Below are 14,049 nucleotides of genomic sequence, written 5' to 3' on the forward strand. Positions count from 1 at the left end.
AACGGGGAAACGACCCGCACGGCTCACGGAGGCGGGGGGGCGGGGGGAGCATGAAATGAGAAAATGGGTGTCAGTCATCAAGCCCAGCACCTAGGAGGCCATAAATACACAACATTTATCGTGTTAATATTTTTGTTGTGGGTGAAAGTGATGCTTTTCCTCACACGGCCTCTATTTCCTAAGGCTTCTTCGGCTCTTTGGAGACTGCTAACAAATTGAAGGAGGCAAGTGTGTGGGGCATCTTTCAGGAAGACGGCCCGCGTTCACCTCCGGCAACGTGTTTCAGCCGAGATTAAGACGTCCCGCTGTTTGCAGGGAGGCCTCTCCCTCCCGCTGGCCGGAGGGGCAGGTTTCGCAGGGACAGGGCCACGCACTGTGGTTTCCCTCGTCATCGTTTTTATGCAGATATGTAGCTACTTACGGCATTACCAACATTTTAAATTCTTAAATTATTGGGCTGACATTAAAAAAAAAAAAGAAAAGCAAAAGAAACCTAGCCTACGCAAAGAGTCTGCTGTCTCCCCGAGGCACAGGAAAATAAAGGAACGACCGGACCTACGGTACGTAAACGCCCCGCCGCACGGGGGCAGCATCGGCCACCGAGGCTCGCCCGCGCCCGTGCCCCGCAGACCCCGGTCCCCGCGGCAGATGGCGCGCTGTGCCTCGTGAGCCGACCCTCCGCTCCGGGTCTAGCCCTCGGTCGCTGGCCGTGCTGCCTGACCCCTCAAATCCGCGTGATTACGGAACAGGCGTCCCTTACACACACACACACACACACACACACACACACACACACACACACGCAGATCGGCTTTACCTACCAGAGTTTCAGCGCAGGGAAAGCCTGAAGTGGTTTAAAATGGAAGAGGCCCGATAGGAAAGGTAAACAACTAAGCTGCGGCGTGAAGCTGCGAAAGGGCCTAGGGGTGCAGACAGGGGAAACGGCGCCCCCTCCGCAGGGCCGCCGGCCTGTGCGCCAGGGGTCTGTGCAGTACACGCACTCTCTAGAGCAGACCACCTTTTAAGCTGTCTGCTAGGTTAGGACCCTTGCATTTCGCCCTAATACCCCTCATCAACAATGGCACGTCCGTGGTAGCATCGTGACCAGTGCCTGTGTCCCTGAGCCCTGAGCAGCAGGAGACAAGTCCCCTCTCTTTCTCCTGGGCCCTGTCTTCTTCCTGGGCCCTGATGTGATCACCGCATGACTGTCCACTGGCGGATGAATGAACACACTTGGGAATTTGTGTGGTGTTTCGGGGGAAAGGGCCAGATCATAGATGAGGTCTTGTGTTGAGAAATAACCAAGGGGAGGCAGAGCCTATTTATAGAACCTAGAACGGTAAACTGGAAGGCATCTTAGCAATCGCTAACTTGCTTACTTGATTTTAAAAGTTCCCATGGATTCAACATCTCCCAGGTGCCAGGCCAGGCACTGTGCTAAGGGATTTCTACACGCCATCGCACTTCCTCTTCATCAAACATCTTAGACATTTGAAAAGAAACAACGAACCTCTGGAAAGGTTAAGGGATTTGTCAAGCGGCACCTCAGACTGAGGCAGCCCGCTCCCCAGCGCACACTCTGCGAGAGAACCCGTCTCCCAGGGTGACTGAGCCGCTTTCCGCGGTCACCCGTGGTCACAGGGGCGGAGCGGGCCCCGGGATGCTGGCAGCCGGCCTCGGACCAAATCCCTCCTTTCTAGAGCATTCTGCCGCTCTACCCTAAAGGACAGGGGGCATTCGGAGACATTATACAATAAGCAGTCGTGTTAGGAGTCTCAGCAGAAAGCCAGCACAATGGAAGTGACACTTTGTCATTCGTCTGTTAGGGCCGGAGTAACAAAACGCCACAGACGAGGCGGCTTCAACAACAGAAACTTCCTTTCTCACAGTTCTGGGGGCCAGAAGTCTCAGGTCAGTGTCAGCAGATTCGGTTCCTTCGGAAGCCTCTTTCCTTGGCTCACAGGCGGCTCCCTGTGTCCTCACATCACCGTTGTCTCCCGCTGCGTCCAGATTTCCTCTTGTTACGGGGGCGCCGGGCAGACTGGTTTAAGGCCTATGCCGCCTCTATCAAGGCTCTATCTCCAAATGTGGTCACTGGTGGGGGAGTGGGGGCAGTTCAACGCATGACTTGCGGGCGGGGACGAGGGCACAATTCAGTCTATGACATGCCTATCCTATAAACAGAGCAGTTCCACGCAGCAGCACACAACCCTGAGTGGGGAAAGGGCGTGCTTGAGGGGGGAGGGGCACAGCCCGCCCGAGAGGCCCAGAGGGGCCAAGACGTGCTCCTAACCTCGGACGGGGGAGGTGAAAGAAGAGACGAGAGAGCACAGCATCTTTAAGGGGCCTGCCTCCTTCATCTGGTTACTTCAAAGGCCCACATACATTCCCTGGAAAGGACACACAATCCATAACACAGTTTCTTCCACCACTTCCCCGTTGCTCAGGACGGATCCCCTGAACCTATATTGAGGGCTAGGAAACTGGCTGGGCCCGTGTCACAGCAGCTTTATGAACAAAGCAAGAGTATCTCCTCACCAGGGGCCAGGTTCCTAGTTTTCTTTCCTTGACCACCTATCTGGTTTATTGTTATTTTCCATTATTTCACCTCTTGGTGGCCAAAAACAAGCAGCCATTTAGGCTATATTTTAGGTCACACAATTCTGGAAGTAGAAGGAAATATTCATCATCTCCACCTACCCAGAACGTCGCTGTGCAAATGTGTAAACTGAGGCTAAAGATGTAAACAAATTTATCTCAGCTCACCCCAGTTAGGGAAACAGCTGAATGCATCTCTCTCTTCCTTCCAATTACAGTTTACATTCTCAATTATTTTATATTAGTTTCAGATGGACAGCACAGTGGTTAGAGAGTCCTGTACTTTAGAGAGGGGCGGACCCTGAAGAACAAAACGAACAAATTAGAAACAGACTCTTAGATATAGAGAACACACTGATGACTGACAGAGGGGACGGCGCGCAAAAAGGGGAGGGATTAAGAAGTACGTTCTGGTGGGGACGGAATAGTCACGGCATGTAACGTGCAGCCTGGGGAATCCAGTCGATAACACTGTGGTCACTCCGTGTGGGCCAGGTGGGGACTGGAAGTAGCCGCGGGGGGACAGCTGAGCGTCTCTCTTCGCCCTCACCTAGGTGCTCTTTCTTTATACCACCAGCACCCTGTCCTCTCCCCTGCAGCCCAAGAGGAAACACAGCCAAAATAAGTAAACTTTCGTTGGACCAAAATTTTAAGTTGCCATGTTACTATTTGTTGTTAGGCTCAAGATGTGAATCTCAGGGAAGTGTTAACTGAATTTGTCTCTATGATTCATCAAACAAAGCTTAAAAAGAGTCATTTTCATCTTTTATACTTTTCTAGGTTTGAATCATAGTTATAAAATGTTTATTTATATACACCAGGTGGATAATTTCCAAAATTCCTCTTCTCACACAGGCCACTATGGAATAATGTCCCATTGACATGTATTTACCATGTTATGTTCATTTTCAGAGAATGGGGGATAAAATCTTACCTTCTACCTAAGAGAAACTGATAATAGTGATGCACTGGTGTTACTGCTTTTTAAATCTAACTGACAACGTAGCACCAAAGGCTGGGGAAAGGAGAGCGCTTGGAGGGGTGCATTTTACTCATGCAGCTTTCTCTCTCCAGACCAGACAGTTGGCAAATATTCTCCCCTAGGGAGCATTTGTGTTTTGTTGAGGTTTCCACTCCCTCTGTAATTGCTGCCTTCTTTCATGACGTACTCAAGATTGCCACAGCAGGGAAAGCCATTTTTTTTCCTGACGTAAACAGTCCCAGGAAAACCCCCAGGAAAGCTGTCATACTGACTTTAATGTTTCACGAGCGCGAGGCTGATCTGGTAGTTAAAGTATGAATGTTGACTACGATCTCAGAGTGGAAAAAATGGACAGAAAAATATAGCAGGAGTGGTGGAAGAGCGGGGAGCTGTACATCTGCCCATCTCAGGCATTAGTCACTGTGAGAAGTAGAGGAGCGTACTACAGTGCTGGAGTGGGAAACATGTAACAGGAGTTCGAGTTCACCGTTCATTTGTCCGGCTGTAAGAAGTTTTGAAATATGCTTCTAGATACTGGGAACAACAATTCACTTTTGTAGTAAACAGCACACCCAGTCTTTTGCTGCATTAAGAGCCCTACAGATATAAAGTATGCATTTGAGTCCTGGCTGGTGTGGCTCAGTGGATTGAGTGCTGGCCTGCGAACCAAAGAGGTGCCAGTTTGATTCCCAGTGTAGGACACATGCCTGGGTTGCAGGCCAGGGCCCCATAGGGTGTATGTGAGAGGCAACCACACATTGATGGTCTCTCCCTCTCTTTCTCCCTCCTTTTCCCTCTCTCTAAAAATAAATAAATAAACAATCTTTAAAAAAATATAAAGTATGCATTTGAGAGGCGTATCCTTAAGAGTAATCTTTTTTGTAGCATGAGCCACTTTGGCAGTCTGGTTGAAGCCCAAGGACCTCTGGATACAGTATGGCATTAAAAAATGCATGAAATAAAACACTGGATTACAGAGGAAAGCAATTATATCAAAATACATGGAATCTATGCAGTCTAGAAGACCCCTTAAATGATTATATATATGTATATATGCTTTAGATGCAGGGGTGTCCAACCTTTGGGCATCTCTTTGCCACACTGGAAGAAGAAAAGTTGTCTTGGGCCACACATTAAATACATTGTGACACATAATCAGAAAAAAAATCTCATAATGTTTTAAGTAAATTTATGATTTTGTGTTGGGCCGCATCCATAGCCCTCCTGGGCCGCAGGTTGGACACCTCTGCTAGAGCTTTGCATCGTGGTTTCTCCCCCTGCTTCTACAGAGCACACCTACACAGTTCTGAAGTCTGATGTAGGAATACCGAGGGCAAAACTTACGATACAATAAACGGTAAAATGATAGAAAACGAAGTTGTCTTGGTACTGTCAACCTCAGCTAGCACTTTAATAAATATGTAAGCACAACCAGAATATGTAGGCATTACATGTAATAAACCCAGGTTGAAGTGAACTAGAAACACTGTCATTGCTCCAAAGTGTGAAAGTCACATTTTCTCAACCATTGATAAGCAAGCTCGAAAACTGTGTCAAGGACAATAGTAAGACTTTACTGGTTGAGCACGTTTTGGTTGAGCTTCTGCTGGTAAGATGTACTGCCTCAGTGGGTTTTGTGAAAATATAAAATTAGCAGAAACGATGTTGTACTCTTCCCTTCATGTCGCAGACGTCATTTTGGACAGGAGGCAGCTAGATAACTATACCTACACCATAGCCTGGCAACTATGGGAAGAGTCAGGAATAAAGTGCAGAACGACTGCAATTCATGACATGTCTCACTGAGCTACAGGGAAAGGAGGGCAAAGAAGAGCCATCCGAGTGCCAGGCAGTGCATCTGGGCGACAGCTGAGCCAGAGGCAAACCCCACACATCTGACCAGTTTCCCCTTCTCACCACGCTGCCCCACTTAACCCCCGCAAACGCATTGCATTCATTCATGGAAGCACTTGTCCATTGTCGATGAAAAACTAAAGCACTTTACTGTTAAGAGGATTTGTGAAAAATGACTAATGAGTTTTTTTTTTAAAAAACAAAAACAAGTTTTTTTTAAAACTCTGAGGAAATACAGAGTTCATATTTCAGTAATGGTATTTTAGTCCTTGAAAACATATCATTTTAATTGTGGTCACCAGGGTTTAAAAAGAAACAACAGGTCCAAAATAGGGTCACCTGTGCTAAGCCCCACATCCGCAAACCAAAACTTAATTGCAATTTCAATGTCTCCCAGGAATGCGACCCTTAACTAGCCAATGTGGAATTACCTGATGAGCATCAGTGAGGTAATCTGCATGATACACCCTCACCCTTTCACCCAAAGGAAAGCGACTTTGACCGAAACAACCCACCTATTATTAGAAACTTCCTTTTCCTACGCCTTCTGCCTATAAAAGCCTTCCATCTTTTACAGCTCCTAAGAGCTCCTTCTACTTGTTAGATGCGATCCCACCCAATTCATAAACTGTTGAATAAAGCCAATTAGACCTTCAAATTTATTCAGTTGAATTTTGTTTTTTAATACGAGCTATACCCTAAAGCTCTAAGGATTGAAAAAGAAAAGGAAGTGATTTTCAGCTGTAAAATGAAACACTTACGTCAGATTGAAGAAGGAACATCCTAAAAGCTGGGCTGTAAAGACCCTCTTTTTTGATGGTCAATTATTAAAATTAAACGTTTTAGTCATCTTTACATTGTAGAGCTGTAGCTGTTCAAATGGTATAGAGCATTCTCTTGAGGGTGCACTAGCGGCCCCTTGGGAACCTGGAGTAGGCAAAAGCTCAGAGAAGCTGAGAGATGTGGTGCAAGGCAGACAAGAGAACTTAGCCAGGCATTCAACCAAGGTAGGTGAGGCAGCTTTTAAACAATCGGAACTGAAAACAACAACAAATCTAGCGACTAGGACTTGAAGAAAAGGGAGGCACTGATGAGCCCTGGAGCAGAAAAGGCATTGAGATTTGCTGAAATGTAGAACCAAGCTGGGCCCAGCAACTCCCCAGTGAAAGTTTGGAAGGAACAAAGGCTCAGTTTCTGCCTGCTACCTGCTGGAGCTCAAGCTAATTTGTGACTACTTCCTACTAGTTAATAATTACCTTAGATAAAAGGATGTGTATGCTAAGTGCTCATGAATGCCTATGCAATTTTGTTTTATGAATTTATGTTTTGCCTTTGTTTTGTGTTTTTGCTTTGTGTAGTGATCGTTCATTTTAAGGACTTCCAGATTTTCTTTCTTTCCTCCTTTAAAAACTCCAGCTGTAGAGGAACGCAGCAGCTTCAGCTTCTCTGGGTTTTGCTCCTAGCATTTTAACACAGCTGGAAAAAAGACCACATAACCTGGCAGACTGTTTGCATTTTTAGGTTCACATTCTCAAAATACAAAAAGGCCCTCAACACAGCATCTTTCCAAGTGACTCTAGTGGCCTTGCATTCCTGCTCTAGAAAATGACTTTCTTCCCCACAAGTCTCTAACCCCGCCTCCACCTCCACCCCACTTTCAGCTGATGAGCTCATCTCCCTTCACGGAGAAAACAGAAGGCACTAGAGGGAAGTTGCTCATCTTCCCACCACCAGATCTGCAAGCTGTGCTACACGCACACAACGCAGGCGGAGTTCCGGTTACAGACCCGGCCCCATATGTGTCTCTCCGCACGCAAAACCCCTCCTCATGCCTGCCTTTTCTGAATTGTCCCATTTTGGTTTCTACTGCACAGATTGGCAAAGCTGTCAGTTTAAATATAAATTCCTGGTTGCTGCCACCTCGAAAAGTATGTGCCAAGTAGCAGATTACCATCTTAATATTTGCAATTAAGTTTTTAATTAACCACTATTCCTAAAATACACGTTAGTAGTCTCTTCTTCTAAGAATCAAGACAACAACAATACTGCATGTGACTTGCCATTGCCCATTGACAGTAGAGACTTACAAGACTGTCTTAAACTTTAGAAGTGGCTTAGTGTTATCTCTTTGAGATCTACGTTCATGACCTCAACAATTTTAAATGACTGAGTCTGTCCTTTATGACAGTGAAATAGAAGAAAGTCAATACCTGTTGAGGTTTGGAGTAGACATCACAAGAGCCTGGTGGCTGTTACAGACTCTCAGTCCCAGATACAGGAGCCCGCACAGGATGTCCCCATAACTGCTTGCATCTTTAGGCACTTTTCCCCTCGTTGCTTTTCTATAAATTCTTACATGTTCACTCTAAATTACTTTTCTCAATACTTTTATACTATTACATCAAACACTGCATGTGAAAGCCCACAAAATGGATTACCCTTTTGTTCCAGTAAATAAAAAGTATGAGCTTGAAGAAAACTTGAAGACACCATTTATCTGCGCCCAGACTACTTGGAAGACACTGTCTCTTCCAGAAATACAGGTCCAGGGATTCAGCAAGAATACCGTCTTCCAAAAGGGGCCTAATATCCCAGCTCGCTACCTTTGTACTGAACTCAACGTGTTTATCTTGTTAAAGCTGTGGGCGTTAAAGTATGGGGCAAATAGGAAGTGTGTCAATTTACTGGCTGAAATTCAGAAGCCGTCCACTGACCTACTGTTTCCAGTGGCACAGCTGCATCTGGCACTCAAACTTGACCTCCTGTGTATAATTTATTACCAAGTTATACATATGTATAATAAACCACGTATAACTAATGTAAGTTTTTATGCCTGAAAAGAAGTATCTGGTTTACTATGCTGCTTAATTGTTTGGAAAGGTAGAATAATAATGATTTTTTTTGCTATTAAGGATTAATCCAAGGTCAGAGTAACCATTTTGATGCAAATGCTTCATGCTAACTTCTAGGGTTAATAAAAAGAGCCAAAAAGAGCTATAGGCTCTAAGAGAATGCTGTATTCCCAAATGGAAGTAAAACCTGTAGTAAAATTAGTACTTCTAATATAACTCATAATGTGTCTATTTTTTATTTTTTTAGATAAAACTTTATATATTTCATCTTCTTAAAGTGGCATATATCCACATTAAATGCTAAATAGTTCCATCATATGAAATTGTTCATACATTACTTTTTAAATCATTCTTAAATGTTTATGCAACTTCTTCTATTAGGCCAATCAGTAATATAGTTAAAAGAGAATAACTGAGTTAATGTGGAAACCTGTACTGTCTGGATCTTCCCCAATAATTTTTCTGATGTTAACAAAAATAGGAAGAGGTTGACAAGCTTTAAAAATAACACACATAAAAACTGCAAGTATAAACCAATTAATCAATTAAAGTATACAAAATGCATGAAGATGGAAATCATAAGACTTGGAACTAAATAAGTCATTTGAGATTTCAACATCTCTCTTGTCACATTTGCAAAATGTGACCATCTGTTCTGTTAACTTACAAGGTTATTGTTGAAATGAAGCTCTCAAGCATTCTCTTCATAACCCACAAAATAGTGTGCAAATGAAAGATATCATTAGCCCTCTGATTTTTCTTCAAACTTTTTTTTTTCAAACAGAATCACATAGCAAGAGTAGCAAAAATGTGGTGCATCTCTCTTTTCTCAGGCAAGTGATACTATCAAGGGACCAGAACACTATCGTTCTATTTACTATCTTCTTTAAAACCCAAGAACCAACTTTCTGTTTCACCCATCTGTTAATGCCTAAATCATCAAGGAGCAGATGATGAAGAGACGACTAACATTTAAATTCATTTTCTCTAAGTCAGTTCATGATACACATGACACTATTTTTCTTACAAAACCTTTATAAGTAATCATCACGTAGCCCTTAGCCCATCTGTCCATGAAGTGAGTCTGGGAGTTCCTGGCTGTATAGGAGACCATACAAGGATGTGGTCCTCTTCTCAAAACCCTCTTCAATTTCCCTAATTTTGTAGAGTATGACAGACCATCGAAATGAAAATGACTTACTTTCATTTTTCTATGTATCTCACCCATTTTTTTAAAAAAAGGTTTCAGGAAACACTAAAGTCAGTCCTCCGAACTCGAGAAAAAACAATGTTTCCAGAATATATATTTCCATTTCAAAATTTAGCCTTTAATGTTAAAACCCCTAACACTTTAGAATTGAGGACGCCAAAGGGCCTTTGATTATGTGAGTTATATCCATTGATAATTACCAAAATTAGAAATTAAAGCGGAAAAAAAAAATTTTAAACTCACACTAAAAGAAGCAATTCATAAACACACACACATAAGTGGCCACTGTGAAAACTGTCCCACCTTAGTTCTGAAAGAAATGCAAATTTAAACGAAATACCGTTTTCATATAACAATTGGCTAACTTTTTAATTTGTTGTTTGTGTTTGAGTGATAACATAATGTTGGCTTAGGGAAATTCTACTCTTTTATACTGCTTATAAATGGATACAATCTTTCCCAATCATAAAATGGCAAAAATAATAATAGCATTCCATGACATATTGCTAAGTATTTTTAGGAATCCTCCAAATAATCTATTATTATTTCTGTTTTACAGTTGAGAAAAGAACATTTTGCTAAAGAAACTATTGGTTTACCTCACAACTGGTAAGTAGTGGATTTTTCGTTAGAACTTGGAACATACACTTAAAATAGTCTATCCAAAGGAAGTAAGCAAAGATGTGCACAGGTATATAAGAGACCCTAGCTGAAACATTATTTATGATAGTGGAAAACTGTAATCTATCTAAATATCCAACAACTGATAATTGGCCAGTGTAACATTTCCACAGACTAAAATTACCCCGCTGTGAGAACCACACTCTTGCTCATGGATAGACTGTCATTACTTGCACAGTGTGTAACATATAGTAACAGTAATATTTGTTTAAGATATAAATAAATACAATATATTGCACAAGTACAAAAATCATATTTTAACAGAGAGTTTCATGACTGAGGAGGAAGCATGTCATAAAACAGCATGAACTGTATATTAAATTAATTAAACAAGGAGACCATTAATTAGACTGAGGCGACTTGAATGCCGTGGTGGCCTACATAACCAAACCAAAATCTAAGCCTGCAAATGCCTCGAAGTGACAAACCTGAAACCTAAGGACAACTAATCACAAACAGTTAACGAGGCTTTAAGCTATAGCCAATCAATAATTTTCTTACTTTGCTTCCGTTTGTTCTCTATCAAAGTCTCTGCCCTGAGATCTTGTCAGTGAAGCGCTCTTGACCACTTCCAGTTTTTGCACTGCCTCATTCCAATCAACTTTTGCTCAAATAAACTCTTAACATTTTTCATACGCCTCAGTTCACCTTTCAGCCAGCACAATAATTTTATAACATCTACATGTGAGTGCATGTATTTAAAAATGCCTAGAAACATGAAGCGATGTACATAGAAGAATTCCTGTCTCTTTGCTGATGCATGCTAGTCAATAAATATTTGTTGACTGAATAAATGAATGAATGACAATTTTAAAAACAGTTACCCATTTAGGGAGTTACAGGTAATTTTTACCTTTACTTCTTTGCAATTTTCTATGTTCAGTGAGCATGAACTATCTTTGTAATAAATGAGAATACTATAAAACATAATCACGCTGGGAAATATAGTTAGGAATTTTGAAATAAAAGAGCAAATATAGACATCCCACAATCCAACTAAAAATAATTTGTACCTTGTTTTCCTACTATGTTTTATTTGCTGCATTCAGCAATAAAAAATATCATATATTACAGGAAAATGGCAAGCTTAATATCGTACAGGTAGTTATTATTGGGGTTAAGTCTAGAATCCAGGTCACTTGGTTGCCAGGCAAGTAGTTTTTTCATTACACCAATTTGCTTAGAGTTCCAGAACATTAAATGAATAGGTGAACAACATGGCCATCGCAATATTCACTGTTAGGTCGTTCTTTACTTATAAATAAAGTGATTTGGTAATTATTTGATATTATCAAAAAACTCAAAAGTTCTAAGAAATACAGCATTTTTTCATATGACAGGAATTGTTTAGGGGGAAGGGTATGAACTTCCTAAAGCTCTTTCCAAATGTGTACATGTTGGGGAGCACAGGTACATTATAATGGGGAAGGGCCAGCTGTCATAGTCCCTGTAAAAGGGTCTTTGATTTTTAAAAAGTTGGGAATAAATAAAGCTACAGTCTAGAAGCAAGAGGAGGGGAAAAAAAACTGATGGTAAATAAAAAGCAAAGGAGAGGAAAAGGAACCACAGCTAATTCTATCTTCCTCTTTTTTATTCCTGGAACTTATTTTTAATATGCAAATGATTTGGTTTCATGACTTTGCTTTCCAAGCAATGACACTAAGAATGACACTGATGGGTTAAAAACAGGCCATATTACTTCAGTGTTGTGAACTTCTTCACGTATTCAGAAATCAATTCAGTAATTTTCCTTTTCTTCATTAAACATAAGTGCAAAATATTTCAAAAGTGACCTTTTTAACAGGGTAAATCTACCTTGAGGTATATTGCACTTATGTTTAATGAGGAAAAGAAAAATTATTGAATCGATTTTTGAGTTTCTTGTCCTATAAAATGCGCTTCCCCTATAGGAAGTTTGTAAAGCTGCTGTGAACAAATGCAGATTAAACACTCCTCTAGGCATTTCACAATTATTGCTTAATTTAAAATTTAACTCTTCCTCCGCTCCATGAATGAAGCAAACAAATGTTTCTTATTCCATCAAACTTGATTGGCAAGGTCTGGGGGGCCTCTGGAATATAATGTAAAAACTCTGAACAGGGTTTGTTTCCCCACTACTCCCTACAAATATGTCTTGGGCTACAATTTCACATTTATGCAACAAAGAGAAATAAACTAAAACACATTCTCCTCGAAAGCGTTAAACATGCCACTATCATAGCTTAGAATTGACACCCATCCGAATGGTGTGCCTCTAGTACTTTGTCTGCCTCAAAAGAATAAATGCTTACGTCATCCACCAAAGGGAAGAGCGTTTCTTGTTCAAGAGTTTGAGGTGCAAATCGTTTCTAAGACTAAAATGATTATACCCTGCAGGAGATCTAGACATGCTACGCTACTATTATTTCAAAACCAATGCCTTTATTATTGCTTCTTTGAAAACAAAATTACTAAAATAGTATTCACACTCAAAACTCAATTTTATTATTATTTGATCAAACGTTTTCCAGGATTTAGTTTGCAGCTGTTACACCTGGCATGCCCACTGATTCAGGGGAAAGGCAAACAGAATACCGTAGGTTGTTTCCCAGCTGACTTGTCAATGCTGTCTTTTTTCCCCCCCAGCTAACACTGCATCACATTAAACACTTAGGAATGTTTTTGCGCAAGTAACCAAAATGTCTATTTTTTAAACAAAGCTCAAGTGAGCCCACAAGTTCCGTGGCTAACCGGCGTTAGGGCTGTCAGACGCACGCTGCTCCAGGGGGGGACCTGTGACCCGGGGGTGGCTTCACGTGGCGCTCTAGGGAGCGCCACCACTCTGCTGTTTTGAACGTGGGGTTGGCTTTCTTTCGCGGCTCTACGTGAAGAAAGCACTTTATCTTTCGACTCGCCCAGTGCACTTAGACCCCGGAACTCAAACTGGCATTTGTTAGAAAAGTAAAGTTCCCGTATCTGTTTCATTTCCAAAGGCGGCGGACAGGCAGACTTTTCAAAGCGGTGAGCATACTACGATTTCCTTCCGTCCTGTCCTCCTGCCAAGTTAAGATACAAAGGAAAAGATGCGGAGGGTGGGAGAGAGAAGTGGAGCGGAGCGCGGGGTGAGAGTAAATATATTGCTTACAGTTCCCAGAGTTACATGAGCTTCCTCGGGCGCCTGTGTGCGTCTAGCTTTCTGTCAGGATCCTTTTTCATCCAGGGACCACAGAGAAGTTAAAAGTCTTATTCTTGGTGGGAGGGGCTAAAACGCAGACTGGTTTCCTCTGGTCTTCGCAGATGTTTTAAGGTGGAATGAAAGAGGAAGCGAGGGAAAAGCGCGTAGTCTCTGCTGTAAGGGATTATTTAACCGAACCGGGAGTGTGAAGTCAGAACGCGTGTTTAAACATCCTGCGGGTTAACAGGCCCTAAATTACGTGGATGCTGGCTCCTGGGAGTGTCTTGTGTGTGTGTCTGTGTGTGTGTGTGTCTGTGTGTGTATGTCTGGAAGTACTTCTTGTCCTTAAGGAGTTACTGCTTCCTCTTTTTTTCCAGACAAGGACGAACTAAATTGAAAAGATGACTTACCTAGAGCATGTTCACATTCTTAAAAAGGCAAAGTTTATAAACAGAAATATTAAAGTACCTTTTGAAGAAGAACAATAGAAGTCCACTTTAAAAATCAAATTCGTTCAAATATTTCTTCCCCAAACTTGAAACACCTGCATTGATAACCATTTGTTTGTAAATTTAAGATGAAAGGCATACCAGAGACTGCAATACTGTCAGAGGGACGTGGGGACACGGCTGGAGGGTAGGGATGCCAAACTGGGTGGAACTACAGCGTTGCAATGTAAACTCCAATGCTGGGTACCACTGTAACAAAGAAGGTGCTC

The 14,049-nt window shown here is 42.1% G+C and overlaps 1 protein-coding gene across 1 annotated transcript in view; it reads right to left on the reverse strand.

The window, feature by feature from the left end:
• PLA2G4A (phospholipase A2 group IVA) overlaps window positions 1-13,419 on the reverse strand; it is a 144,133-nt gene extending 130,714 nt beyond the window's left edge. The window contains exon 1 of the mRNA XM_054587640.1: window positions 13,302-13,419. The gene's annotated coding sequence lies outside the window, so the exon portion shown is untranslated. The remainder of the gene's footprint in view (window positions 1-13,301) is intronic.
• Window positions 13,420-14,049: the final 630 nt, after the last annotated feature.

This window comes from Pteronotus mesoamericanus, unplaced genomic scaffold (genome assembly GCF_021234165.1).
Source record: "Pteronotus mesoamericanus isolate MK-2021 breed Mesoamerican mustached bat unplaced genomic scaffold, CSHL_Meso_final scaffold_1186, whole genome shotgun sequence".
NCBI lineage: Eukaryota > Metazoa > Chordata > Mammalia > Chiroptera > Mormoopidae > Pteronotus > Pteronotus mesoamericanus.